General features: G+C 39.2%; 1 long non-coding RNA gene across 1 annotated transcript; it reads right to left on the reverse strand.

Moving 5' to 3' along the window:
• Positions 1-219: 219 nt before the first annotated feature.
• Positions 220-26,904, reverse strand: LOC124291886. The gene is made up of 3 exons (XR_006902307.1): positions 26,637-26,904; positions 13,325-13,330; positions 220-232 (listed from the first exon to the last, which is right to left on the reverse strand). It is a non-coding gene; the product is annotated as an uncharacterized LOC124291886 (long non-coding RNA).
• Between the last annotated feature and the right edge of the window lie 399 nt (positions 26,905-27,303).

The raw sequence follows: 27,303 nt of genomic DNA on the forward strand, positions 1-27,303 counted from the left end.
GCACACAGACAATTAAACACGACACATTTTCGAATATCTGCCCCCACCCACCACCCCAGAAAAAAAATAGTATAAAAAATAAATAAAATAAATAAATAATTAATTAATTAATAAATTAATTAAAATAAATACTGTAGCAAGTCTAGATTACTTCGACTTCGTAACAAGAAGATCCTGTGTGGGCCTCCACTCAGAAATCAACAGGAAACATATTTCAAATTTCAAATATTTACTGATTAGAGACTAAATACTAGTCTAGTGGGACTGAAATCAATTAAGAACAGGAGTATTACCTGGAACATTAGTTCAATGTCAGCAAGATAGCATTCTTTAAGCATTGCTGCCGAATCTGTTGTATATCAAATGAACTAAATGCTCCAGAATCATGGGAAATAACTAACACATGTTTCTTATTATGAGACTCCATGGTCCACCTTCGACTGAATGCTAGTGCAACAAAAGGTTAAAATAACGCCCACGTTTAGCCACTCGTTTTTTGACTGAAAGGTCGCAAGTGAAAGTTAGACTATCTTAAAATAACACATGTGGGCGTGTGTGCGATTACATCTGTCCTTGATTAAATGAGGCTGACTACAGTACACCTCTTACAACATACGATATTTTTTCACAGAACAGCTAGGACATGTACTTCCTGTGGCATGCGTTAATCGATGTGTTTTAAGATAAAGGAGTTATTGACGTAACGAAGACGAGCTTCACGAAACACGGGTATTAAAACCAACCATATGTCCTGAGTAATCACGACTAACAGAAATATCGTTTAGAAATGCTTCTACAGAAAAAGAAAAATGAAACGGAGCCTAGACCAAGGATTAATTTATCCCTATGCCAAGGCAATCTTGACTTGCAAACGCATTATAGGCATAGTTTTGAACTTTTCATTAATGTATTCGCTAGATCCTGGAAGGACGAAAGCCTGGATAACGGTGGGTGACTGTAACAGGCTCATTGTAACGTTCATTTGGGTTCATGATATATCTATCAGTTGATGCATATGAAAAACGGAGTGTTCGGTAGTTGAACTGTTTAATAAATCAAGTTCTTTCCTGAACGTATATCGCGCAGGTACTTGTAGCTTGACACTTAAAGGTTGCCCAATCGTCGAAGGCACAGCAATTTGTTATGTAGAGTTTGCGGCCCTTAGGTGAACCAGATTGCACTGATGCTATGTTCGAACCCTAGATTCAGACTGATTACGAATGTTACATCCTGATTAAAGGTGAGGTGGCAAAATTACTGTACGTACATTGCCATGGTCATGCTCGTATGGCTACGTGTGCTTGTGCTTGTCACGACTTTGCTGGCGTTGCGATGTTAACCGTTCTGAAGTGTGACATTGATAACAAACCCAGACTCAGCATACTGATTGTGTTATGGGAGTGTGTTTTTTGTAATTTGTAATTGTAATATCACATTGATTAGGCGATAGTTTTTATGGGTCACAATGTTTTAAGTTTTGAGTGTAGGTTGTGGCTCGCATCTCGCATTATATGTGTTCAATGGCAACAGTATTTTTAGCGGTACGCATTGATAGCACTTCAGAGTTGCCTCCCTTGGCTGCTTTATTTTGTTATGACTTCAGGGTCTTGTCACGTCTTGTGTTTACGATGGCTTTCCAGGGCTCGCAAATTCCACTCGTCCGCTCGTATTGACGAGTAAAATTTGTTTCGGGCAAGTGAAAAACATAATTTACTGACCCAACTAATTTTCAAAACAATAAGTTCAAGTTTTAACATATCGTCATTCGCGAGTAGCAGTATTTTCAAATTTCCCCAAAACTAACCGCAAAGTTTAGGTCTTGATGTGCGTTTGGTATCCATTTTAACAGACATCATGCAGCGTGGTTTCGTAACCTAAAATGCTTCGATCGGATATCGTGATTGGCTGCTATTAATAAACTGACCAATGAGAAAAGTCATCACAACATGAATGGTACTGATGTCGAATCAGAATAAGCTCTATAATAGTGAATTCCCTGCGTGTTATTACCGATCGTTTATTGTAGTCAACTTTCTTTTGGGTGATTATTTGTTTTTATTATTATACATAGGTAATTTCCAGGTTAGATAAAATACTTGATTTAATTTACCACGTACACTAAACTGCAAATTAGATTAAACAGACAACGAGATGGAAAGCTTAATTCAGTCTAATGTTTTGAAAATTCTGACATTTAGTAAACGCACTTGCCAGGTGTCATTGATATTTTCAACGAGGTAATATAGTTCACTAGTTCATGCTTTGTTGGGTTTCCAATATCCATTACATTGATTTGTAATCCGCTGTTTTCTCAAATATTTCAAACCTTAACTGTACGTGTATCGTCTTGCAAAGCCAAGGGAAGTGACTAGGGATAGTTTTGATGTTGTAAGCGGCCTGTTGCTATTCACGCTGAACTGTCACTGATAACGATGTCGGATATTAAGAAGTTTCTTGTTGGCGGGAGTGATGCAGAGAGGAAAAAGGAGAGTATGTCTGCTAAACATAGAAAACAAAGAAAACTTAGTCAAAAGAAATATGACACTGGAAAACGAGAGCGTTCTGTTCAAACAGCATGGCTGACTGAGTTTGACTGGGTGGAGATGAATGAAGATGATGATGGATGCGAACTGTTTTGCACTGTGTGTCGCAAATATCCAAAGTTATCGGATCCAAAATCAAATCTTGTAGTGGGATTGAAAGGCAATTTCAGGAAAGAGAGTTTGAGATTTCATGATAAAAGCAAAAAACATACTCAATGTTGTGAACATGATAGAATTTTGGAAAAACCTGAAAATGCACAATATGCCATGGTTATGCACAGAGTTGACGAAAAAATACTGTGGCTTATGAGAAACTTTTCACAACTGCATACTATGTGGCATTGGAAGGAGAGCCATTTTCAAAATGTGAACGATTTTGTCAGCTGCAGTCTAAAAATGGTATAAATCTTGGTGCCAATTACATCAACGACCTTGCATGAAAAACATTTACAGAAAATATCGCACAGGTTTTGAAAACAGAAGTTGCCACAGAGTTGAGAGAAAGTAGGTTCGTCAGTGTTTTGTTAGATGGTTCTACAGATAAAGGAATCATTGAGCAAGAAGTTGTGAATGTGCGATATGTGAGTGCTGAAGGTGAAGTGAAGACAAAGCTTGCAGATATAGTCAACCTTGAACATGGTCATGCTAGGGTGTGAAAGCAGGAATTCTAGAGGCATTACCTACTGTAGGTCTGTCAGAAGACAATCTCTCCCAAAAACTTGTGTGCATGAACATTGATGGCGCAGCTGTGAATCTTGGAAAGAAGGGGGAGCTGTGAAGTTGCTCATTGACGACCTGAAAGGTAGACCTGGTGCAGAAGACTGTGACAAATATATCACTGGGGTACACTGCATTGCACACAATTTGGAACTGGCAGCGTGTGACACGAAAAAAGATTGCAAATATCTCAAAAAGTTTGAAGAAGTTTTGAAAGGAATTTTCAAACTCTACTACTATTCACCTAAAAGGAGAAGGGAACTTTATGCAATTGCTGAGAGTTTGAACTGTGATCTGAAGCATTATTGGGGAGTGAAAGAAGTTAGATGGGTGGCCAGTCAAAGTAGGGCCTTGAAGTCAGTGCATGGGAACTATGATGTCACGCTTGTTAACTTGGATGAAATAGCTACTGGGAGGGATGATGCTTCTGCTGGAGCAAGAAACTACTTGGCTGAGATGAAAACGCAACGGCGGCTCCTAAAGATGTTGCACTTTATGATTGACTTCACAAATCTCGTAAAAGACGTGTCCAATGTATTTCAACTAAAGAAGACCGTCATATCAGAGGTTCAGAGACGGATAGAATCTCTCAGGCAGAAACTCATGAAGATGACAACAAAGAAAGGCAAGGCATTTCAGGCATTCTTAGAGGATAGCAAAGGTGGGAAGTTCTAAGGTCACGAAATCAGAGCTCCAAAGCAAAGAGCAGCATCTGCACTACAATCAGAAGATCAGGATGTAGATAAAGAACCTTGACAAGGACATTGACAGCATCTTGGACACGACAGCAGTTGTTCTTCAAGAGCGATTTATCAAACATCTTGGTGGGGAACCACACTCTTTGTTTAATGTCTTCGACTTCAACATGTGGCCAAACTTGGCTACACAACCAGACGAGTTCAGATGTTATGGAGACCTAGAGATTCAGAAGTTAGTTGAAATCTACAGCCCATAACTCACTGAAGAGGAGAAAAACAATGCTCTTGACGAATGGCTTGACTTGAAGATGTATATGAAAGACCTTAAGGCAGGCCAATGGTGGATGCATATGGGTTTACCAGTATGTCACAGACAGCTATGAAGCATATTCTGCCTCTAGTGTCAATCATGTTGACAATTTCACCCAGCACAGCTGACTGTGAGAGGGGCTTCAGTTTAGAACAGGTTGAAGACAAACCTCAGAACCAGTATGAGCCAAGATACACTGAGGAATCTGATGAGGATTACCATGGATGGTCCGTCATTGGAAGACTTCCAGCCCCAGAAATATGTTCTGCATTGGCTGCAAAGCGGAACAAATAGAAGACATATTGCAGGCCACAAATGCACAGGACCAAGAGTTTCACCACACCAGAAATTGTCTAACCCAGAGATAACTGGACCTTCCAGTGCACCACCTGCATCATCAGAATCAGCATCATCTCCAGATCTTGCCATGATGAGTGTCGAGTAGAAGTCCTTGAAGTGTTTACGTTAGTTTTACCACTGACTCTTAAAGTAACCAGTTTGTTCCAGTCCAGACTAAAAGTAACATTTTTCAGCTTTATTACATGGTTAGCAAATTCAATTTTGTCAAAGATTTTGTACAGAAGACAAAGTAAGTAATTTTATTGTAGTTTTATTCCAAGCAAACATTTTGAAATAAGGTAATTTACATTTACATTCATTGTGTTCCATGATCTATAAGGCAAGTACAATTTTAGAAGGACGAGTGGAAAGTTCATATTACTCGCCCTGCAGGGCGAGTGCAGATTTATTAATTTATCGAGCCCTGCTTTCGTGAACATCCTGAGTGGATAATGATGCTGCCTAGTTTTGCTAGAATGCTCTAACTGTGTAAGAGCTATATAAAGGCTGGTTGTTGCGTTGTGCGACACGGATTTATCACATGACTGTCTGCATCTGCATACATCTGTCTGCCGTCATCAAGCTGATACATACTGTCGGCCATCGTCAAGGTTGCTCAACATCGTAAAGACTGACCGTGCTTGCCTATATTCAACTGTTGTCATTGCAAACAACCTTCAATCAGTATATCTGTTCTTATCGTGAATGTTAAGACTCTGGTGAATTAATATTTTATATTTGTGACCCAATATTTTAGATTTGTGACTCAACTGCATTGTACTAGATATCTGTTTTGTCATTCATTGTAGTTTGCTCATTGTTTGCTCAATATATTATTAAATATTTTAGACTTGTCTGTGTTCTATATTGCTGGTTCAAAAGGGACTTTTAAACCTTTTGTCACGGCAAATTATTAACCGTAACAATTGCTAAATGACCGACAGTACTCTATTTTCAACTACTGCCAAGTGCCAGGCGAGGTCACAACAAACATCGACCTAAAGGTCTGTTTGTATGATGCGCCCCGGGATTGAATCAATGACTTTCCGTTCTAGTAACACTATTCACTTGACCATGGCGGCCCTCTTACCGTTTGTGGGTACCATATCCTTTGTTTGAGCAAGAGCTACGTCCAAGGATCATCCGCTCATTCAAGTCTCGCGGAAATAATTAATCTTGTGTTTTCGTGTGTCATCAGCCTGATGATTGGAACGTCACACAGAAGACCCAGGTTCCATTCTCCACATTGGAATAATGTGTGAAGTCCATTTCCACTAAGATATTGCTGGACTATTCCTAAAAGCAGCGTTAAACCATACTCATTCGCTCGCTCAGTGATTTCGCCAAAATAGTGAACATGTACCCTTCTGGTGACCTTCCTCCCACATCAAGCTGACATCTGGTGACATAATCATCACATAATGTTCAAAGCGAGCCCAATTGCTGTTTTCATAGGAATCAGCGCTGAATGGCTTGTATGTTTTTGGCAAGACGTACTGAAGGAAAACTTCTTCTCAAAATATAACGTCGGATTGAAAACACTCTCTGTAATTTGCATGTCCTAGCATAAAGCGTAACAATACTGAAATTGAAAACGTCCACCGGAAGGATCAGAACGAGGCTGCTGAAGAGGGAAATTGAAATGGTTCTCTCTGATTGGAATTCTTGCTATCAGCGCTATTAAAGTTTCTTTGAAATCTTCCTGGAGTTGGGAATCTTGATTACAAAATCTTACAGAATGCATTTTTTCATGCATTTCTGAAAATGTTCTTCGTTCGTTGTTTCTTTCAATTGCATGTGATGGAATAAGATCACAAGAGCTGGAAACAGCCATGAAAATATTGCTGTCGAGAGCAGTGGAGATCTATCACAATATTTTTCGAAGGCAGCTATTACGTAAAAAACACCCCAATATACCTGATGCGACCAACGTGTAGTAACGACGTCAATATATAAAGGACATCGAGACAGCAACATATTACTTAAAGAATACATGGAGCATGTTTTAGTTTTTAGTCTAAATCACGCTTCTTTACCGCAAATTCATTAAGGTGCTTCGCTTCACGCAGGTTGCCAAATCTTTTAGCAAGACGAAACGTTATTTAATGCTTATTAATTAAAGAAATGATTTTACCTGTGTCAGATGTTTTTGTTTTTTGGAGCTACTTGATTTAAAAATAAAAATGTTAATGTAGGCATGGATTTGAAGCTGCTTTCAACAGTATTCCAGTTACATTTCGACAGCTAAAGTGGGTGCAGGTCCCAGGCGTTCAGCGTGAAACCTATAGGATTATGGATCGGACAAACCCAGAAATGTAATTGGTGTGAACAGATATTCGCAATGCTGATAAATTGGACCATAGGTAGGTCATAATAAAGTTTGTTTTGTTTTGTTTATTGTTTAACACAGCACTATTCCAGCTACTTGACGGTGGTCTGTTCTGGACCAGACAATCCAGTGATTGACATCATGAGCTTCGATCTACGCAACTGGGTTACGATGACATGGGTCATGCAAGTCAGCTATACTGATCACCTGGCCCCTCTTAAAACAACCATAGATTGTCGATGACCAGTTCTACCAGGATCGTCTCGGGTAGAACAAGTTATCACGTATTTGAATAAAAACAAGGGCTGCCATGAAGAAGTTTGCATCTCACATGTTTGACGTCTTTTTAACTTTGTTTTTCTTAAGTATAGCCATACTTCACTTCTGGCATTTTATTCAAATTACATGAACTGAGTGAATATAGTGAGTTTTAAAGAATTGTTTAATGTGTAATATGCATGGAGCTTTACAAAATGATCTGATGTGCTAGTAGTTAACGGGTACTAAAACGATTTGCGAGTGATGTTTGACACTTCATTATCTGACGGCTTGCTTGGATCCCAATAGATTGGAATGGTAAAATGTTATGAGCTCACGTATTTCAGTTATCGTAAGTTAGATCTTTTCAAATATTTATCGAGTAAGCAGGCTGAAAACTAGTTCAACTGTAGTGCAACCTAGAACGGTGGTATAAAAGTAGGAGTTTGATGTGGGTTGTTCTTAAAACCCGAGGACAGATTGTTTATTTCAAGCACCATCGGAAACAGATACTGAAGACATTATACCGTTATCCATTAAGCGCCCAAGAATACTTGCCACATATCTCAGTGTGAAACCTACTTTCACGAGTATGGTTGTTCAAAGGGTGAATCATGAATTTGGATGGCATATTCTGAAACAATGAAAGGAGGCAACTATGAACCGCTAACTTATCTTATATAACCTCCCCGACGGGTTGTGTTGAAGGTCAGAAGGTAGGACGTAGCAGTGAGTGAGTGAGTTTAGTTTTACGCCGCACTCAGCATTATTCCAGCTATATGGCGGAGGTCTGTAAATAATCGAGTCTGGACCAGGCAATCCAGTTATCAACACCATGAGCATCGATCTGCGAAACTGAGAACAGATGACATGTGTCAACCAAGTCAGCGAGCCTGACCACCAGATCCTGTTAGTCGTCTCTTACGACAAGCATGGGTTACTGAAGATCAATATTCTAACCCGGACCTGCCTCCGACATGGGTGATATGACGTTGAGCCTAATTGTACATAAACTGATTTCCAGATCCTTCAAGCCATATTAACTTCAATATCTTCTCGAGATCCCAGGTGACAGTTACTGTCTCGCAAATCCCATTATCCTACAGACAGGATCTTGCGGCGACTCTAGACTTTAACAGAGTATAATAACAATTCGCGGTAGTGTCATCATATTGATCAGATTGAATCCAACAACAGTTTCGAATAACAGAACAAGCACAATAGACTTACAGTCCTGTAAGTACCATGATACGTCATACATGTACGTCTGTGATATTATCAGTAAATGCTTTCTGTAAATATTGTAGTGGAAAAATTAAATCGAGGCGACAAAACAAGCTACTCTTAAATGTAATTAGTGACTGATATAAAAAGCAACACGGATGAACTTGTCAATCATCTTGGTCACCTGAGCAAATTGGTCGCCTCTTGGACAAGCACAGATTGATTGGGTGATGTTGGTCTGTCTGCATCATGCCTGTGAAATTAGCTGAGATCGATGACAGTTTGGTTTTTGTTTGGTTTTTGTTTTGTTTTTTAAAAATCACTGGTAAACTACTTCAGTCAGACTGTACATTCGTCTCCTGCAAAAACACGTTTTAGTATGTTTTCAGGTAGAGACGAAAAACATGTTCTGTATCTTACAAAACTCTCCTTGATGTAGTGCCAGCACGACACAAAACTTAACTCTATTAAACTGGTAAAAATAACAGAAAAGGATAGATCAATTGATACACATGTACGCTAGTGGGGTTTACCTAAACAGGAAAAAGGTATTCGTTTGGTTCCTTTGTTAAAAAATAACATTTTGTGTCTTGATTGATTGAGTGAGTGAATTGGCTTTAAGAACATGAACAGTATTCCACTTACATCAAAGCGTGTTGGCTTCCTGTGCATGGAAATCCGAAGTGATGCAGGCGACAGGTGTAAATCTTTGTTGTGAACTATTGTTGGTTTGTTGTCTAACGCCACACTCAGCAATATTCCAGCTATATGGCGATGGTCTGTAAATATTCGAATCGGGACCACACAATCCAGTGATCAAACGTATGAGCATCGATCTAAGTAATTGGAATACGATGACATGTGTCAACCAAATCTGCAAACCCGATCGTTAGTCGCGTATTGCGGTGAACACATCGAGCATGGTTATGGTTCAGGCAAACCTAAAACCTCAACCGCATATTGAACACGTGATTCAACCCACAATTAAAAGTTTCTTGGGTGCACAAGGAACGCAACTCTGAACAGCGAGATGCTGTGCCTTTGACGACTGGCCTGTGCCCCTTTAGGTTTTGAAGCAATGGTAAAAAATGATTCCTGTCTGTCCAACATCCAAACCGGTCGGTGCCACACAATAATCATGAGATACATGGGACCTGGCATTTCGCAAAAACTACTTACGATGACCAGATATCTGTCAAGTTGAAATGCTCATTATCTCAATTGCCTAATACACAAGATGAGGTCTTTCACCGCAGCCTTCTTCAAAGGACACTGGCTCGATCACCATGCATATAGTTCAGATAGGCTCCCGACCAGGTCTGTGTACGTACTGATTACCCACAACATATCCCGATCCCAATAGTTCATTTTCATCACGCTCAATCAGTCTGCTTATTTGCATATTCATGAGTTGAACGCTTGCTAAACGTGCCTTGTAGGTTTTTCTCTTGTCTTAATCCTCCCGGTCAGAGCTCCGTGATATGGGGCAGCTCCCATGGGCTTGTGGGTTATTGAACATCATTGAAACAGGAGATGGTTCACCGGCAGCTGTCACTGAATGAAAGGACCTCCATTACAACAGGATTATTTACCGCACCCGAAGTAGTTGCGTGCCAAGGCGTTAACTCTCTGTCATAAATTTACTTAGTACCTCACCATGCCCGAAGACTGTCTGCACAGAATTAATCACAGGCTTTCCAAATATACTAGAAACCAAAAACAGGCTAGTCTGCCAAGTTAAATGGATATATACGCATTGGGACAAAAACGTTAACTGGGATGCTGTAGGTGCAATGACATATGTTTTGTTCGGATATTTAAAAAAGACATATTGAAAGATTGTGTCGAAGATGAACGGACCAACGTAAATACTTCGAGTTATCCCTGGTTCGACACAATAATGAATAATCAGTCTAAGATTTTACTTGGAGAAAACAGTAAGTTCGACAAGTCCATAAATATTCGACACAACGTTTTTTACTGTATTGATGTTCAGGTGTAATAATAATGATAACAATAGTGCATATTTATAATGCGCACATATCCACGCTCGTAGGCATGCTCAAGGCGTGGAAGCATTATTACCCCGGATATGGCATTACATACCATTTCTGTAAAAGATTAAGATTTCACAGCTCTATAAAATTGTATTCTTCTCTTGAATTGTATTCGTCACATATGACATGTTAAGGTTTATTGCTAAGCTTGGTGTACATTTAGATTTAAATATCACGAGCTAATGGTCAAAGAATGTAGAAAACAAAATATATCAACTTCAGAAGGATCATATCTAAGACACACTGCACCCAGACGGGAAACAGAAAAACGGGTGAGTCTTGGCGCATTGCCCGTTGATATACTTGATTGATTAGATATTTACTCATATACAACTGAACAACTATCAGTAAAACTTTCGGTGACTTCATGCATAAAATACATTTACTTCATGCGGAGAAAGATAGAATGTATAGAGTGGACGAATGTAGCTGAAGGAATCATCTGGATATATTCTGGGGAAGGTTGGAGAAACATTGACAGTGACTAATTATACCCCATGTTTCGAAGGGGAAAAAGTAATGATTTATTTACTTGTTCTTACGAAGTAGCATTTGTTTAGCTTCCGTCATTATATAACTGTGTATCCTGAAACAGTGAACAGAAACATACTGTTTTCAACGAAACTCTCAAGAATACCAAATGATTTATCTAAAGCATGGCGCAATAAACATAGTACGAAAACGCCAGAGACAACTCGGTTTCTTTCTTCAAATTCAGTTTGTACTGGGCTTAAACCGGTAATGTGTTGACCAATATCATGTAAACATTATTAGAATATAGTGAACATGAATTACAAGATATCTATGCATCTTATGACGACCATCAAAAAGCATGTACAAGATCAACTGTGACGTCACAGGTAAATGACATCACATGAATCCGTACAGAAAGGCATAACAATGCACGGCAACTGTCCCTCCAGACTGCAATTTTCTTTTACGAGAGATGACAAATGGTTTCAAATGCAGAGAACAATAAGATGCCAGTCTTTCAAATACGTCTCAGAACCATAAACTTAAGGTAGTGCTTAGACAATCGTAAATCTATTATAAACAATACAGGGATGATTGTCATGGCATTTTACAGGCTTTGCTGATTGGGGAAATCATTATCCTTCCGGCAAATATTTGTCATCATGGTTTGTTTTGCGAGCCCTTCAAATTACACAAATATCAAGAGCGATGACAAGAGTACATAATTGAAGAACTAGATAATGTAACTTTCCAGACGGCATATGAAATTGAAGCTGCTTAACGCCGGGTATTCAAGGTTTATAAATTGTAAGAAGAAAACCGTATCCATTTGAATCATTCATGAATCATTGTGGAAATTGCTTTTCGAAACCCTTAGTCCTTTCTGATATGAAAGATAAATGTTGCGGCTAAATGATGGAATTAATAGCATCTCTGACTATTTCCTTTCATCTATAAACACCTATTTTACAGAAAAATACACCATCAACGTGTCTATGAAATAGTCGTCGTTCTATGCCATGGGCCACAGGTGCAAATACATCAGTCCCATTAGGAAACTCTCTAATATGAGTCTCATAAATATGCATACAGCTCTCATGTTACACGTGGCCAAACTCTCGTTCCGACGAGATTTAGTATTTGAGTTGATGGCACGTGTTATCTACTTGGGCAAGGATCGATGGTGATAAGACGCCATTCTCTCCTTAGGAGGAATTCTTGAAAAGTCAAGTAGAATACTCTGTAGCTGGCCCAGAAAGAGCTTCCTCTATGAGATGTGATTCTGTGTCTAGTGAATGGTAATGTGACACGGTTATTGCACCGTCATTTGATAAAATCACTCCTTCGGAGGCTATCTAATCTTTGCGACTTTAAATTGATATTTTTCACATCCATACCTCACTACGATCATAAGTTTTACGATTGAAAAATATCAATAGCTGCATCTTTTACGGAAGCAATCTTTTATGACAGGTTTGAAAATCTATGAATAGCAAGTAACATTTTTAAAACGTCAGGCCTTTAGGTAACATTGCCAAGTCAGGTTCAGAATTAACTGACCATTCCCCATTTTTAAACAAAAAGAAAGGAATTCAATTCCACGAAAGTTAGGACTATCACACATCAGATTAGCATGTGTATTTCATTGGTCACATTTGATTAGTGACCATTTATCGTGTCCCCACCGTTGGACATGTATTCACACCTTTACAACATATTTATCAAACCTTTCCATTTGTCAAAACACGTGAACCCCATAAAATTTATTCTGAACCCGCATTCTTAAATGTCACTACCTCTTTGAGGAACGGATTCATATCTTGTGTGAGACATTTATGTAAACTGCGGCATCTTATAACTTTCGCCTGAGAATTTATACATACTAATACGATTCTGACACTCGAGACGTGCACATTTTGTAATTACAATGTAGATATTCATGGCCTATATCCAATGTCATGCCGCCAGTTCGGATGTTCAGGAACGTGCTATCAGCTTCATCCGTAGTCACTGTTGGTTTTCAGAAATGATATATTGATATTTTTTTTGCCAAACTGATAAAATGCATTGACGTATTTGATAAATGATCTACTTGTACGACTTAAAGGTAAAACATGTGTGCCTATCCGTTGAAAGACTTATGTTGCTTTCGCGCACTGAAATCAGCACAGCTATATACATGTCTCTGATGTTTACGTAGAAAAGTTTTCACCTACTCAACTCGATAAAATTGTTTCATTTCTTCTCGTTGTATTTTTTTCGCCATGGTATGTGATATTTTAAGGTGTACTCAGTCATTGCACTTCTCAAATAGAAGCCAGTTCATCTGGCCTTCTCAAAGATGATCGTAAATCCCCGGCAGGTCTACAGCAGACTAATAACTCGGTCAAAGTTGATGATAAGTACTATAACAGACATACACAATTAGACCGGCTTTTTCCGCGGAACCAGATTTAATTTCGGGTTACCTTTCAAACCAATATCCATCCATTTCAAATGTGTTACTTTTGGTTTAGTGGTGAGATGTTCCAGCAGTTTGGTGAGACTGATTACCGTGGTTGTTGAAAAAGTAAAGACTTAATTTTAGACCTGGGTTTAAAAATACACTTGAAAGCCAGTTTATTACTTTAAAACGGGAAGCAAGAAACATGACATCTTGTAACTGTAAACATGCTGCGTTTTATGGTGTTCAAGAGTAAAGTTAAACTGTTGAGCATGTGGTTTGGAAAGACCTTTGACACAGGGGAGAATCCTGACCAATCACAACCTACAAACACATATAAGTCTGCAGAGCTCCAGATAAGATTTAGCTCATGTGGGTACTGTACCCACTGTATTTTTTTGGAGTGGGTATTATGAATGTTGAGTGGGTATTTTTATTTTCCGTTACCCACTGCTTTCAAACATGTGCGTATTTCAGTCATTTACTCACCTAAGTATTATGTGACTGAGTAAGTTTACTAAGCAGGTATGTTCTGCCTTATGACTATGTCATACCTAATCAAAACCAACTTAAATATAATGGAAATGAGTTCATAAAAAAACACTCATCCTAAATGGACAGTACAGCACTTGTCCTATACTAACAGTACAACTTGATATGTCGATGTTTTCATTACGCAAGCGATTTTTATAAATATATTCCGTACGCATTTGTTTTAAACTTTTTGCGTATCTAACATTTTAAATGCGTAATTGGTACGCAACAATTATTTTTCAATGCGTAATTGGAAATTTTATATGCGTATTTTACCCGGATACGCAGCTTATCTGGGCCTCTGATTAATTTAAGTAATAACACACGTGGAAGAGGAAACAATCTTACACACTGCGTGCGATGATGGTAACTCTGTGAAGAGTGGACGTACCTGCAGGCGATTGGTTAAGGTTGTCATGGTATGTACGTCTTCAAGAAAGCCGTTCTACTCGTGTGTGGGACGTCCAATCCAATGGTTGAAGGGAAACGCTTGATGATATAAATATGAGTCGGTACTAAGGAATTTCTATTGAAAACAACGTTTAACACCTGCTCAATCCCCATCTATGTGCTGAGTAATTCCACCTACATCGTAGGGATATGCATATGTTTCTAACTACTGGAAGTCTATGCTGTCAGTACTGTCAAATAAGCGAATCAATTATATAGTGTTTATTCAGGAGGCTTGACTAAATAGTATATCTCAAACAATTTACATTTACATAATTACAAACGACATAAAGTTATTTATACCCACCAAACACATTTGCTAAAAGAAGAGGTCATTGTAGGATTTATACTATATCATGAGCATGTGTTTAGGAATCACTATCAAATAGTGATGATTCCAGGTGTTCGTGAAAGGGTAGGTGTGACTGCCTTGTGTCACCAGTGATAAACACATGCAAATGCAGAGCAATAGTTTAAAAAGACAACGTTACATGGGGAATGGCATCGTACGCCATATAATTTGAGATGCCCTCCACGCGTCTATCTTGAAGCTTTATTAAGTTTTACAAATAAAATAATTTAATCTCAAATTGGTATAAAATTCCTTGGTTTCCCGAACTTAATATATAGTTGTAAGTGTTAAACGTTGGGAACCAAGCAATATATATCCAAGAGGGATGAGACGGATAAGTGAGTGGAAGGCCCATTAACGACATTGTTGCATGTCTTTCAAGGATCTCACGAGGACAGATATATATTACCGACAGATCACAAAGTATTAAAGATCATATGATCCCGTCACGAAAAACGGACACAACCGTGAAGTCATATGTCTATATATCACATTAACCATACTACCATACCGATAACCTCTGACAGGACGAACATGTTTAACGGACTTGCAGGCAGCTCTACATTCAATGCGTTAGACCAATAAACCGATCTGAACACTCGCTCCGACCATCATCAAAGAAACGATTCCTAAAGTACCAGGACCTTACCATTAATATGCACTAGACCCTACACTAAAACGCTGACGAATGGGCATATCATTTACAAGTATGGGGACATGTAATCACCTATGTGCAAATGCTTACGCGATACCAACGCAGGATGCTTCTAATTGTAATGCTTCCCGAGGGAGAGATGTTACATGTTCTGGTTTCCATGTTACAAACGCGTTTACTGTGTTCAAGACATTCCCAGGTTTCGGCACAAGCCTGCCATTATATTATATAAGCGTTATCGTTTGTGATTGCACACAGGAGACGAACAGCCGTTATGAAGTTTCTTGGAATAATATATATGATTCTCTTGTGCGTAATGCTAAAGTGTTGATGTCAAATAACATTAAATAGCTTGTGTTGGGTCGTGTGTGGGTGTAAATAGTTTTTGTTATGCATCGTCCTTTGAAGCATGTAATAATATTTGCATATCGCATATGGACACCAAACCAAATTCATGTTGAAATAAAAATGAAACATTAACAATAATGAATTTAAGTGTGTTTTAATCGGTATGGTAGTTTGGATGACATACAAATAACTTGCACGAATTAAACCTCCCATCCTCTCTAATATTTTACTGTGTGACCAGCCTAACAATTCCCTCCTTGCCCCATTGAATAATGTTCGCAGTTTACTTAAACTTGTACACTGACCTGGGGAACGGAAAGATGATTGGAATATAATTCAATTTTATGCCTAGGTTTGAAATTATAGGTCGGTGAATACCGAAAACATCGATTGTTGTTAAAACACATCAATCGTAAATGTTTCTAGTTGTGATAATATCATCCCATGGGGTTTAAAACTAATGTTTAGACTTAAATAATGTTCTCCAAATTCAGATAACGAATAATTTCAAATATTGGCAGAACAATCATGTTGTCTTTATGTTGCGGAGTAAGATGTCAGATTGACAACTGTAAGCCACGTAAGCAAATTTACATCCCTTTTAGATCTTAGTTAGAATGATGTCATATTGGCAATTTATCAGCCATGTGGTTCAGAATTTGATAAAACTGCCATAGCATTACATGTGCACATGGCCAGTGTGGTTTGATAATAAATACTCTATCGTCGGTTTGATTTTGTATTGAGGAATTCTATGGTTATAAACGCACTCCCTCGGTATCTGTATTATAATATTGTGTTTAATCGTCTGGACGAACGAATGTCCGAGTTGGAACAGACCCGTCAGCATGTCCGAATGTCAACTTACCCAACTATCAGTTGCGGATACATGTACAATGTCTAAAACATGTTCTACATAAGATAAAATAGACAACAACTTTATAACTAACGAAAAATGGATTCATACATTTACGCAACGTAAATTGATTCGTCAGACCCAGAGCCTATTTTCAATAAAAACTGATAGAATATATATCACTATGACAAGCATAAACTATATGCATGGAAATACACATTGTAAAGTATTTTGGCCGTTCACTTTTCTTTTAAGATACTTTTTTTTCTTTTAAGAATAAAATATGAATCCACAGTTTCTGATATCTATGGGAATACACGCAATGTGCCGGAATCTTGGGTCTCCGTGTCGTCACAGAGATTGCGGAAATGTCTATCAGCAAGACATCACGACCGTGACTGAAATCAAGGAATCCTGTGACATATATCCGTATAACAGAAAACGTTTCCTCCGTGTCAGGGCGGGTGGGTTAGTCCAGTAGTTAAGGGTATTCCTCATCACGAAGACAGGTCTGGTTTGATTCCCACAAATGTTCAATGTGCAAAGCCATTAATGTTAGGCCCACCGTGACATTGCTGGAATATTGTTATAACCGGCGTAAAACCACACTCACTCAGTCATACTGTAGACTTAGGTCACTGATTTACACTGCATTAATCAAGTCTGTTCAATAGAATTCAGTTGAAGGGCAGCTAAAAGGTAGATCAATTTGTCTGGATTATATTACTGTACAATTGACTGCAGGGACAGAAAATACGTCGCCTGAAGTGGTGTCGGATCTGATGTCTGGTAAATACCAGTTAACTAGGGATAATGGCGAGAAGGATTCCCAAAGACCTGATAGGTATGTCCACCTAATGATGATGTCTTCTATTCTAACCTTCTGGTTATTCGCAGTAAATGGTTTGAAGGTTGTACACAGCAATTGCTGATAACAGATGTTTCCAGGAGGATGTTGTTCGTGTTAACCGGGTTTGACTGCCAGACGCTCTTTCTCTCTTATCGTGATTCCTTGACGTCGTGACAAAGACGAAACCAAGGTGTGACGAAACTGGGTTTGACGCCATGTCCAAAACAAATGCATTCATTTAACAGCGTGCATGCACGTGCATGTGTTTTGCACGAGTCCGCTGACGTATCATTTCGCAATTTTTCGTCCCTTGTAGGGCACTCCAAACTCAACAGACATTTTCCCTATTGTATCGAAGGTCTTTTTCACACTGCGATCACAAGATCGAACCTACCGACCGCTCTTGTGGTGGACGTTCTAACCACTAAACCACGGCCTTCCAAAGTATGCATGCCAACGACGTGTGACAATGTAGTGTCGATAATGATAGTTTTCTGCGTGCTGTTTTTAGCTTAATGAAAGACGTCCATGCGATATCATACACGGTTGGTTGGTTTGTTGTTTAACGCCGCACTCAGCAATATGCAAGCTATAGGTCTGTAAAAAATCGAGTCTGGACCAGACAATCCAGTGATCAACAGCATGACGACCGATCTACGCAAATGGGATACGATGACGTGTCAATCAAGTCAGGGAGCCTGACCACAAGATCCCGCAAAGAGCGTTTGGCGACACGTATCGGTTACTGAAGATCAATTCTAACCCGGATCTTCACAGGTCCGTTATATAGGGTTGTTAAGAAGATGATTACGTAAATACATGTAGATATATAGACAGACAGATAGACTGACTGACGGACCGACCGACCGATAAACAGACGCACACAGATAGATAGACAGACAGACAGACAGACAGATATGCAGGTAGGCACGGAAGCACAACATATGTAATCCCGTAAAGAAGATTTGAGAATCTGGACAAGAAACTCAGTCTATATCAAATCGGTTGAACAATCGTTCCACACCATCAGGACATGATTATTCGACATCAGCCAAAACATTCACCATGACCACATTACGACTGTAAGTGCCAACAGAAGATGCATATAATATTGTTGTCTCTCTTGAATGAAACCAAGCACTTGATAGCTGGTCAAGGTTGTTTATACTAGAAATCCAATTAAACATATTCTTAAAATTCTCAATAATTTCTGGTCATACTATACATTAGATTATATACAAGGAGCCTGCGAGATAATGTAATAACAGTTCACTGTTCAAAACACGTTTCTGTAGACTTTGAATATAATTGTACCGTTGATACAATAATACGGAATTAAATGATAGCTGACATTCACGTGGCATCGCAGAAGCATCAATTCATATAATTTTCTTCACGGTGTTTGCCTCTTATGACCTCTGGAATCTGTAGCGACAGATACCCGCGACTCATATTACCCGGAGCAGACATTTTCCATTCATAATTTGGGACCTTGTAAGGCTTGATTCAAATATATCAGAAACAAAACAAATCTTCTTGACCACATGAATTCTTTGTTTTCTTCAACCTGAGTGCGTGGGTCGGTGATTGATTAATTGAGCGAATGCGGACATATTCGTGTGGTTTTAGGTCATGTGTAAAACGATATAGCAACATCACGGCGGGAGAGTGTAGAAAGGGCCATGTGCGGGGAACAAACGGGGTTAGTCCGCGTAACGAGTGAACGCTGTAACCTTCAGGTTACCCCACCGCGATCCTGCAGCAAAAAGACGCCTCATTTCGACGTGCAGAGTTACGCCCCTCGTCTGCGCCAAAAATTTGTTTCGATTGTGTTTTGCTTTGATGTAATTGGACGCAAACTTAAATCCAAACCCTACAATGGTGTGTTTAATATCGTTTGTTTAGCTTTATTGAAAAAATCCTCCTTAGACAGTGAAGAACTTAAGAATTTCAGACCAGTGTCCAATCTGCCTTTTCTGTCACCACTCTGCCGACTTCTGAAACACTTTCTCCCTAATCCGACAGATGCTGTGGAAGCTCTGGAACAAACACCCCTCTGTTCTCAGGACATTAAGTCCTGGATGTTGAGAAACAAACTCAAACTCATCGATGACAAAACGGAGTGCCTCATAGTTGGACCCAAGCTGAGGCGGTCCAAAGTTGATACCACTTCCATACCTTTTGGGAGTTGTCTCATTAAGGTAGCAGAGGTAGTCAAAGATCTAGGTGTCCATCTTGATTCTGAGTTATCCTTGGAGAACCATGTCAACAACTTAAACAAGAACTGCTTCCTCCAGCTTAGAAACATTGGAAATATAAGGAAGTATCTCAACAAACAATCGGCAATCATTCTTGTTCTTTAGTCAAACATTTCCAAGGTAGATTACTGCAATAGCCTACTCTGGGGGGACTCCTCAGACAACAATAAATAAGCTCCAGAAAATAAAAAATACTGCCGCAAGAATTGTGACTCTCTGCCGAAAATATGACCATATAACCCCCATTCTCCAACGTCTTCATTGGCTTCCTGTGAAAGAACGTATTTCCTACAAAGTCCTGTGTCTTGCGTACAAATGCATTGCTCAGTGACCTACTGCAGCCTTACAGACCACTCACTCACTCACTCACTCAGATCCCAAGCACAACATCTCCTCTGTGTCCTGAAAACTAAGACTGAAAGCTATGGGCATCGCTCTTTCTCTTACTCGGCAGCAACAGAATGGAATCAACTTCCTATCGAAATAAGACTTGCTCCAACATTCAAATCGCTCAAAACATTTCTGAAGACCCGTTTGTTTAAAATAGCATTCCTTAACTAGACTTTAACTGTGCGCTTCGAGCATGCATTGAGCGTGGAGTATCAGCGCTATATAAATGCACTATTATTAGTTGTTTAACGAAGCAGTCAGCAGTATTCCAGGTAATGGCTCCGTCTGTAAATACTCGAGTTTGGTCCAAACAATCCAATGATTCACATATTGAGCTCCGGTCTAAACAATTGGGATGCGATGACATGACAGCGAGCCTGACCAACCGATCCCGTTGGTATTTTCTTACGACAAGGGCGGTGGTTAAAGCGTAAGCTCGTCATGACAAAGACCTGGGTTCGATTCCCCACATGGGTACAATGTGTGAAGCCCATTTCTGGTGTTCCCCGCAGTGATATTGCTGAAAGTGGTGTAAAACCATACCTACTCACTCGAGAACAAAGACACGTCAGCCGAATATTTTTGTAATGATATATGAGCTATGAAAATAAATGTCATTGTCTAGATGCTATGCACTTTATATCGACTATTGAATAACCAGCTGATATAAGTCAAAAACATGCATATCTCAAGATACCAAGTACAAAGACATCTGTCTGTTCCCTCCACATGAACTTCCTCTCTCGATGGCCATCTTTACAGGAGGTTGCATCCAACCGATTCCAGAACGAGACCCATGATAAGTTTGTCCGTCATTCAATCGGCAGGCGAAGATCTTCAAAGGCAGTGCACTACACGTGTCGGCATGCCTGATCGACGGATTATAGCTATGCTCTGTATGTTTATTTTTACAAGTTACATTATTTGTAGAGTTTTGACTCAGCAAACAGCAAGGGTTATCCACGGTCAGAACGACTGAGGCAGCCTAAGCAGGATCGTGCACTTGTTATTGTAACAAGGTGTGAGTCTTTCACAGTGCAAAGTGCTTCAGGAATTTTGGGGGTGTTAAGGTCATTGTCGAAAACTGGTGTTGATCTCGGTTGAAAAATCAAACAATAGCTGTTGTTAAGCACAGAGCAGGCACACTTTCCTACATGTTTATATACAGTAACAGAATTGCCGTCGCACAATGGGTTACAGAGAGGACACACCGTGTTTATGAGGGTCGACAAATGAGATCAACTGGCAATTACTGCGCTATAACCGCACTTCAATCCTAGCTCCTTCCATCGATCACTGATTTGCTCGCTCAAGACCACCGTGACATGAAGGGAATAAATTTCATTCCACAAATTTCATTATAAATATATGTGTGTGTGTGTGTGTGTGTGTGTGTGTGTGTAAATATAGATGAATATAACTTTATCTGTACGTGTTGTGTGCACATACCAAGCAATCATATAGAGATTGTTTCCAACCTCATGACGTTTATGTCCAACTTGACAAATCTAGTATTCTTTGTATTTGAATTGTATTTGGTTGTGGCACGTTGATGCAGAATAAACGCAGGCGAAACCTGATCAGAGTATATCAAAAATGTCCCTTCAACTATACATCGGTTTGTGCCAATAATGCCCCCATATTTCACAGTTTCTATGAGTTAGAACTTCAATGTTTCCATACCCTGAGACCTACTTAATGACGTTTGCGGCGCAACGTCGGAAGATGAATGGATGTTGTGGGAGCACTGTTTGTTCAGGAAATTATCGTGCCGGTGTTTGCGACTGGTGTAAGAGTCTGCAAGGAGGACACTGGTGAAACGATCTGCTAGTGTTGAAATAATTTCTCTTAACATGTTATTTACAACATGAAAAGATTTATGCATGAAACAAATGGACTATAATTACACTGTCTTCATCAACCCACCCTTGTCGTAAGCCAATACCTTGCAGTTACAGACCAAGACTGAAAGACTACAGACTTGAGAATAAATAGAGATTATTACACGAGCAAGTGTGTCATACGACTTATACGAAATGAGTGTGAAATTGTGTATACACAAATTTTGTACGAGTTTCGTATAAGTCGTGTGTGGCACACTTGTGAGTGTAATAATTTCGTTATTGACCATTATATTCATGTACATTTGTGCAGTAAAACACGGTAAGCAAGTGTGACTGCCCTGTTCATTGAGGTCACGTTCAATTGTGTAACGACGTCACAGACAACGAAATACAGAAACAATGGTTGCTGGGCAAAAGCGATATGTGCACATATGACACACATGACACTGGCTATGTTTCACCATATGGATAATAAATATGATCCACGTCGTGTTCCAGATTACTGTGACGTCCGCGGACAGAGAGAATGTTTGTATGCGCTTGTCCATACCGATGCAAGTTTTATAGTGCTATCTCATTGGGAATCCATGCCACAGTTTGGATCGTGCACTTGTTATTGTAACATGCCACAGTTTGGCATGGGTATCCAACTCAGACGGAGCATACTGACTGAAATGCGATTCATTATATCACCCACCTGAACCTAGACGAACCAACACTCACTCTCTCTTCTACAACCACCGCTGGCCTCAGTTAAAACAACATGTCGCCACAATATCTTCCACTTTGGTGTTGTCTTGTCTGATGATTTTGCTACAGGAGATTGGCCCCGTTCTCTCTCACTAAAAGGCTCTTAAACGTTGTAACCAGATAACCAGTGCTCCATACATTCACTAGAGGTGTCGTGAAGCTGAAAGTCAGACAGGAGTTTAAATGCCTAACATCCACAGAAAGCACATAAACCTAGACAACAATGAGGCATCTACATTTACTTACTAAAACGTAAGATACACTAGGTTTAATGGAGAACATGAAATACACGTGTAACCAATTCAGGGGGAGCAACACAATAACCTGATGGGCACGAAAACATACTTTCGAAGAGAGGGAAAACATGAAAGGAAAATAATGCAAACGGTTTTAAAACTTCATCAAGAAAAAACAAGACCTATGTCCTTTGAAGCGAGGCTTGTGGTAATGAAAAAATAAGAAATAATGTGCCTACTCATATTGCCCTGGACTCTTTAGAGAAATTGCGTGCTCAAACCGCTAGTGTTATTACCCCGGTCAATGGTTCAGCGTGCAGTCCATTTTCTTTCAAAGCTCCCAGTAAACATAATATATTTGAAGACTGAGATTGTTGAAATGTATACTGGCATGCAGATCCTGAAACATAAGAAATATTCTAGCATCCCCTGCAAACCATCCCTCCCCTAAGTAAGTAGTCGATACTATAGCAGGTCTAGATTACTTCGGTTTTGTAAAATCGATATATTCTTTGGTCCCTTAATTATTATGTATCCGCAGACAATTCAACAGAAAATATTTCAAATTTTGAATATTTTCATATATGAGACTTAATACTAGTAAAGAAACAAAATAAGGGTATTATCTGAAATATTAGTTCAATGCCAACGAAATAGCATTCTTTAAGCATTGATGCCGAATCCGTTGTACATCAAATGAACTAATTGCTCCAGAATCATGAGGTGTAAGAACACACATTTCCATAATGAGATTGAACGAAAGCATTTACTTCCTGCATGGCACTCCTCAACTGAATGCCAGTGCAACAAAAGGTTAAAATAGCGCCCACGTTTAGCCACTCGTTCTTTGACAGAAATGTCGCAATTGAAAGTTAGACTATCTTAAAATAACACATGTGGGCGTGTGTGCGATTACATCTGTCCTTCATTAAATGAGGCTGACTGCAGTACACCTCTTACAACATCCGATATTTTTTCACAGAACAGCTAGGACATGTACTTCCTGTGGAATGCGTTAATCGATGTGTTTTAAGATAAAGCGAGTTATTGACCTAACGAAGGTGAGCTTCATGAAACACAGATAATAAAAACAACCATATGTCCAGGGTAACCACAACTAACATTTTGTACCAGAAATATTGTTTAAAAAGGCATCTACAGAAAAACAAAATTCAAACGGAGCCCAGATCAAGGTTTAATTTATTCTAAAGCTGTGGCAATCCAGACTTGCGAACGCATTGTAGGCTTGAGTTGCACTTTCCTTTAACGTATTCGCTTGATCCTGGAAGGAAGAAAGCCTGTATAACGGTGGATGACTATAGCAGTCTCAATGTAACGTTCATTGGGGTTCATGTATATCAGTTGATGCTTATGAAAAAGGGATGATCCGATAGTTGTATTGTTTAATCAAATGTTGAACATGCACCCTTCTGGGACCTTCTTCGCCCACCATGTTGACATCGTATGTTCAAAGCGAGCCCAATTCCTGTTTTCATAGAATCAACACAGAATGGGTACTTGTAGGAAAATTTCATCTCAAAAATACAACGTCTTTGAATTAATTGAAAAGGTTGTCCTAACAATTGTCAAACTGAAATTGAAAACATCCATCTGAAAAAGAAACTATTCAGAACGAGGCTGCTAAAAGGGAAATTGAAATGGTTCTCTCTGATTGGAATTCTTGCAGAAATCTTCCTTTGAATCTTTGATTTACGAGAAATATGGGTTGCATGGAGTGGAATGAAGACCAGTTCTAGATACCTAATGCGACCAAAGCTATATCGTCTATTTCATAGGATGGCTTTGTTTTCTTTTAACATTACTCTTATTTACAGCAAATACATTAAGGTGCCTCGCTTTAAAGGAAACGCTCAACCGATTTACTTGTGTCAGACTTTTGATTTTCAAAAACTGTTTTTGAAACAACAACAAAGAGAGTAAACGTTTTGACAAGACGTACACCTATATCGTCACGGATGGCCACATAAAAGAAAAAGACAACAAAGAGAGTAAACAAGACGTCACACATGTGAGATGCACACTGCATGCCAACCCTGGATTTAATTTCAAATTACATGAACGGTCCCAGCGTGAGTTTGAAATAATACTTCCCGTGTGCTTCGGGAAAGTTCTGATGCGTTCATGGATGCTCGTACGATTTGCTGAGAGATATTAAACACTTCAGTACCCAACGGGTAGCTTGGATCCCAATGGATCGGAAATATACGAACTGTTACGAACTTTCTCATGTATTTCAGTGATCGTAAGTTAGATCTTTGCAAATATTTATTGAATAAGTAGGTTGAACAGTAGTTCAACGGTGGTGCAACCTAGAAAGGTGGTACAAACCTGAATGGGAGCTTGATGTGGGTAGTTCTTAAAACCCGAGGACCTCAAGCATCATCGGACACAGATCCTTTTCAAATCTCAAGAATACTTGCCACTTATCTCTGTGTAACCCACAAAAAAGGGTACGGTTGTTAATAAGGCTAATTATGGTTTGGGATCTATGGATGACGTATTCTGCAACAGTGAAAGGGGGCAAGTATGAACAGCGAACTGTCTTTCCTATATAACCATCCCGAAAAGTTGTGTTGATTGATGATTCAGAAGGTAAGATGCAGCATTTGTGATATCGATTGACATATGATAAAAGACGCCCGTGATGTGTGATGTGACGTTCAGCCTAATTGTACATTAACCGATCTCGGGATCCTTCATGCCATATAACCTTCAATATGTTTTTGGGAGATCCCAGGTGACATTTACTGTCTCGCAAATCCCATTATCCTACAGACATGATCCTGCGGGCGACTCTAGACTTTAACAGAGTATAATAACAATCCGCGGTAGTGTCATCATATTGATCAGATTGATTCCAACAGCAGTTTCAAATAACAGAACAAGCACAATAAACTTACAGTCCTGTAAGAATCATAATACAGTATACTTGTACGTCTGTGATATTATCAGTAAATGCTTTCTGTAAATATTGTAGTGGAAAATTTAATTCGTGGCGACATAATAAGTCACACTTAAATGTAATCCGTCATTGATATAAAAAGCAACGTGGACGAACTTGCCAATCATCTTGGTCACCTCAATCAATTAGTCGCCTCTTGGACAAGCATAGATTGATAAGGAGATGTGGGTCTGTCTGCCTGTGAATGTTGCTGAGACAGATGTCAGGTATCTTTTTTTCCTCAAAAACACTTGTAAAGTATTTAAGTTAGAATTTGACTGGACATTGGTCTCCTGCAAAAACACGTTTGGTATGTTTTCAAGTAAAGACGAAAAACATGTGCAGTCTCTTACAAAACTCTCCTTTTAGTGCAAGCACGAAACAAAACTAAACTATTGTCGAAATAACTCTATTAACATGGCAAAAAGAAGTAATAGATAGGGGATCGATCAATTCATACACATGTGCGCTATTGGGGTTTACCAAAAAGGAATATTCATTTGGTTCCTTCGTTGAAAAATAACACCGTACATCTTAATTGACTGAGTGAATGAATTGGGTTTAAAAACCTTTGAACAGTATTCCACTTACAACGAAGCGTGATGCAGGCCACAGATGTACATCTTTGCTGTGAAACTATTGTTTGTTTGTTGTTTAATGTCATACTCAGCAATATATCAGATATATGGCGGTGGTCTGTAAATAATCGAATGTAGACCAGACAGTCCAGTGATCAACAATTTGAGCATCGATCTACACAATTGGAATAATAATAATAATAATAGCATATTTGTAACGCGCATTTGTATCCATGCTTATGCATGATCAAAGCGCACAAATAAAAATGCAAGTAAGGCAAAGAGCTACAGTTCAAAGGCTATCTTGAACATGTGTGTTTCTAGATTGGATTTAAAAGTATGAAAGTCAGAACAGTCTCTGATACTCTGTGGGAGACTGTTCCAGGCCATTGATCCTACGTGGACAAAGGACCTGTTTCCATACTGCACTGTCTTTACTTTGGGTACAACAAGCACGTTCTTATCCTGTGAGCGAAGAGATCGGGAAGGCTTCTACACAGTTAGAAGGTTGGATATATAGGAAGGCGCAGTTCCAGTGAGACAGCGGAAAACAAGGCATAAGAGTTTAAACTTGACCCGGAACTCGACTGGAAGCCAGTGGAGAGTGTACAGTATAGGAGTAATGTGTTCATATTTTCCAGAGCAAGTCATGATGTGGGCGGCGACGTTCTGCACTCTCTGTAGCTTGGCTATATGGGTCTTTGATGCACCGGCCAGTAAACAGTTACAATAATCAAGCTTACTCATTACAAGTGACAAGAGTCTTGGCAGATTCAACTGTAAGACATTGGCGAATATGTCCAATGTTGCGTAGTGACAAGAAACAGGTTTTGACAAGATGAGATACA

This window comes from Haliotis rubra, unplaced genomic scaffold, assembly GCF_003918875.1.
Source record: "Haliotis rubra isolate DU_JTF1 unplaced genomic scaffold, ASM391887v1 Scf500, whole genome shotgun sequence".
In the NCBI taxonomy this organism is placed as follows: Eukaryota; Metazoa; Mollusca; class Gastropoda; order Lepetellida; family Haliotidae; genus Haliotis; species Haliotis rubra.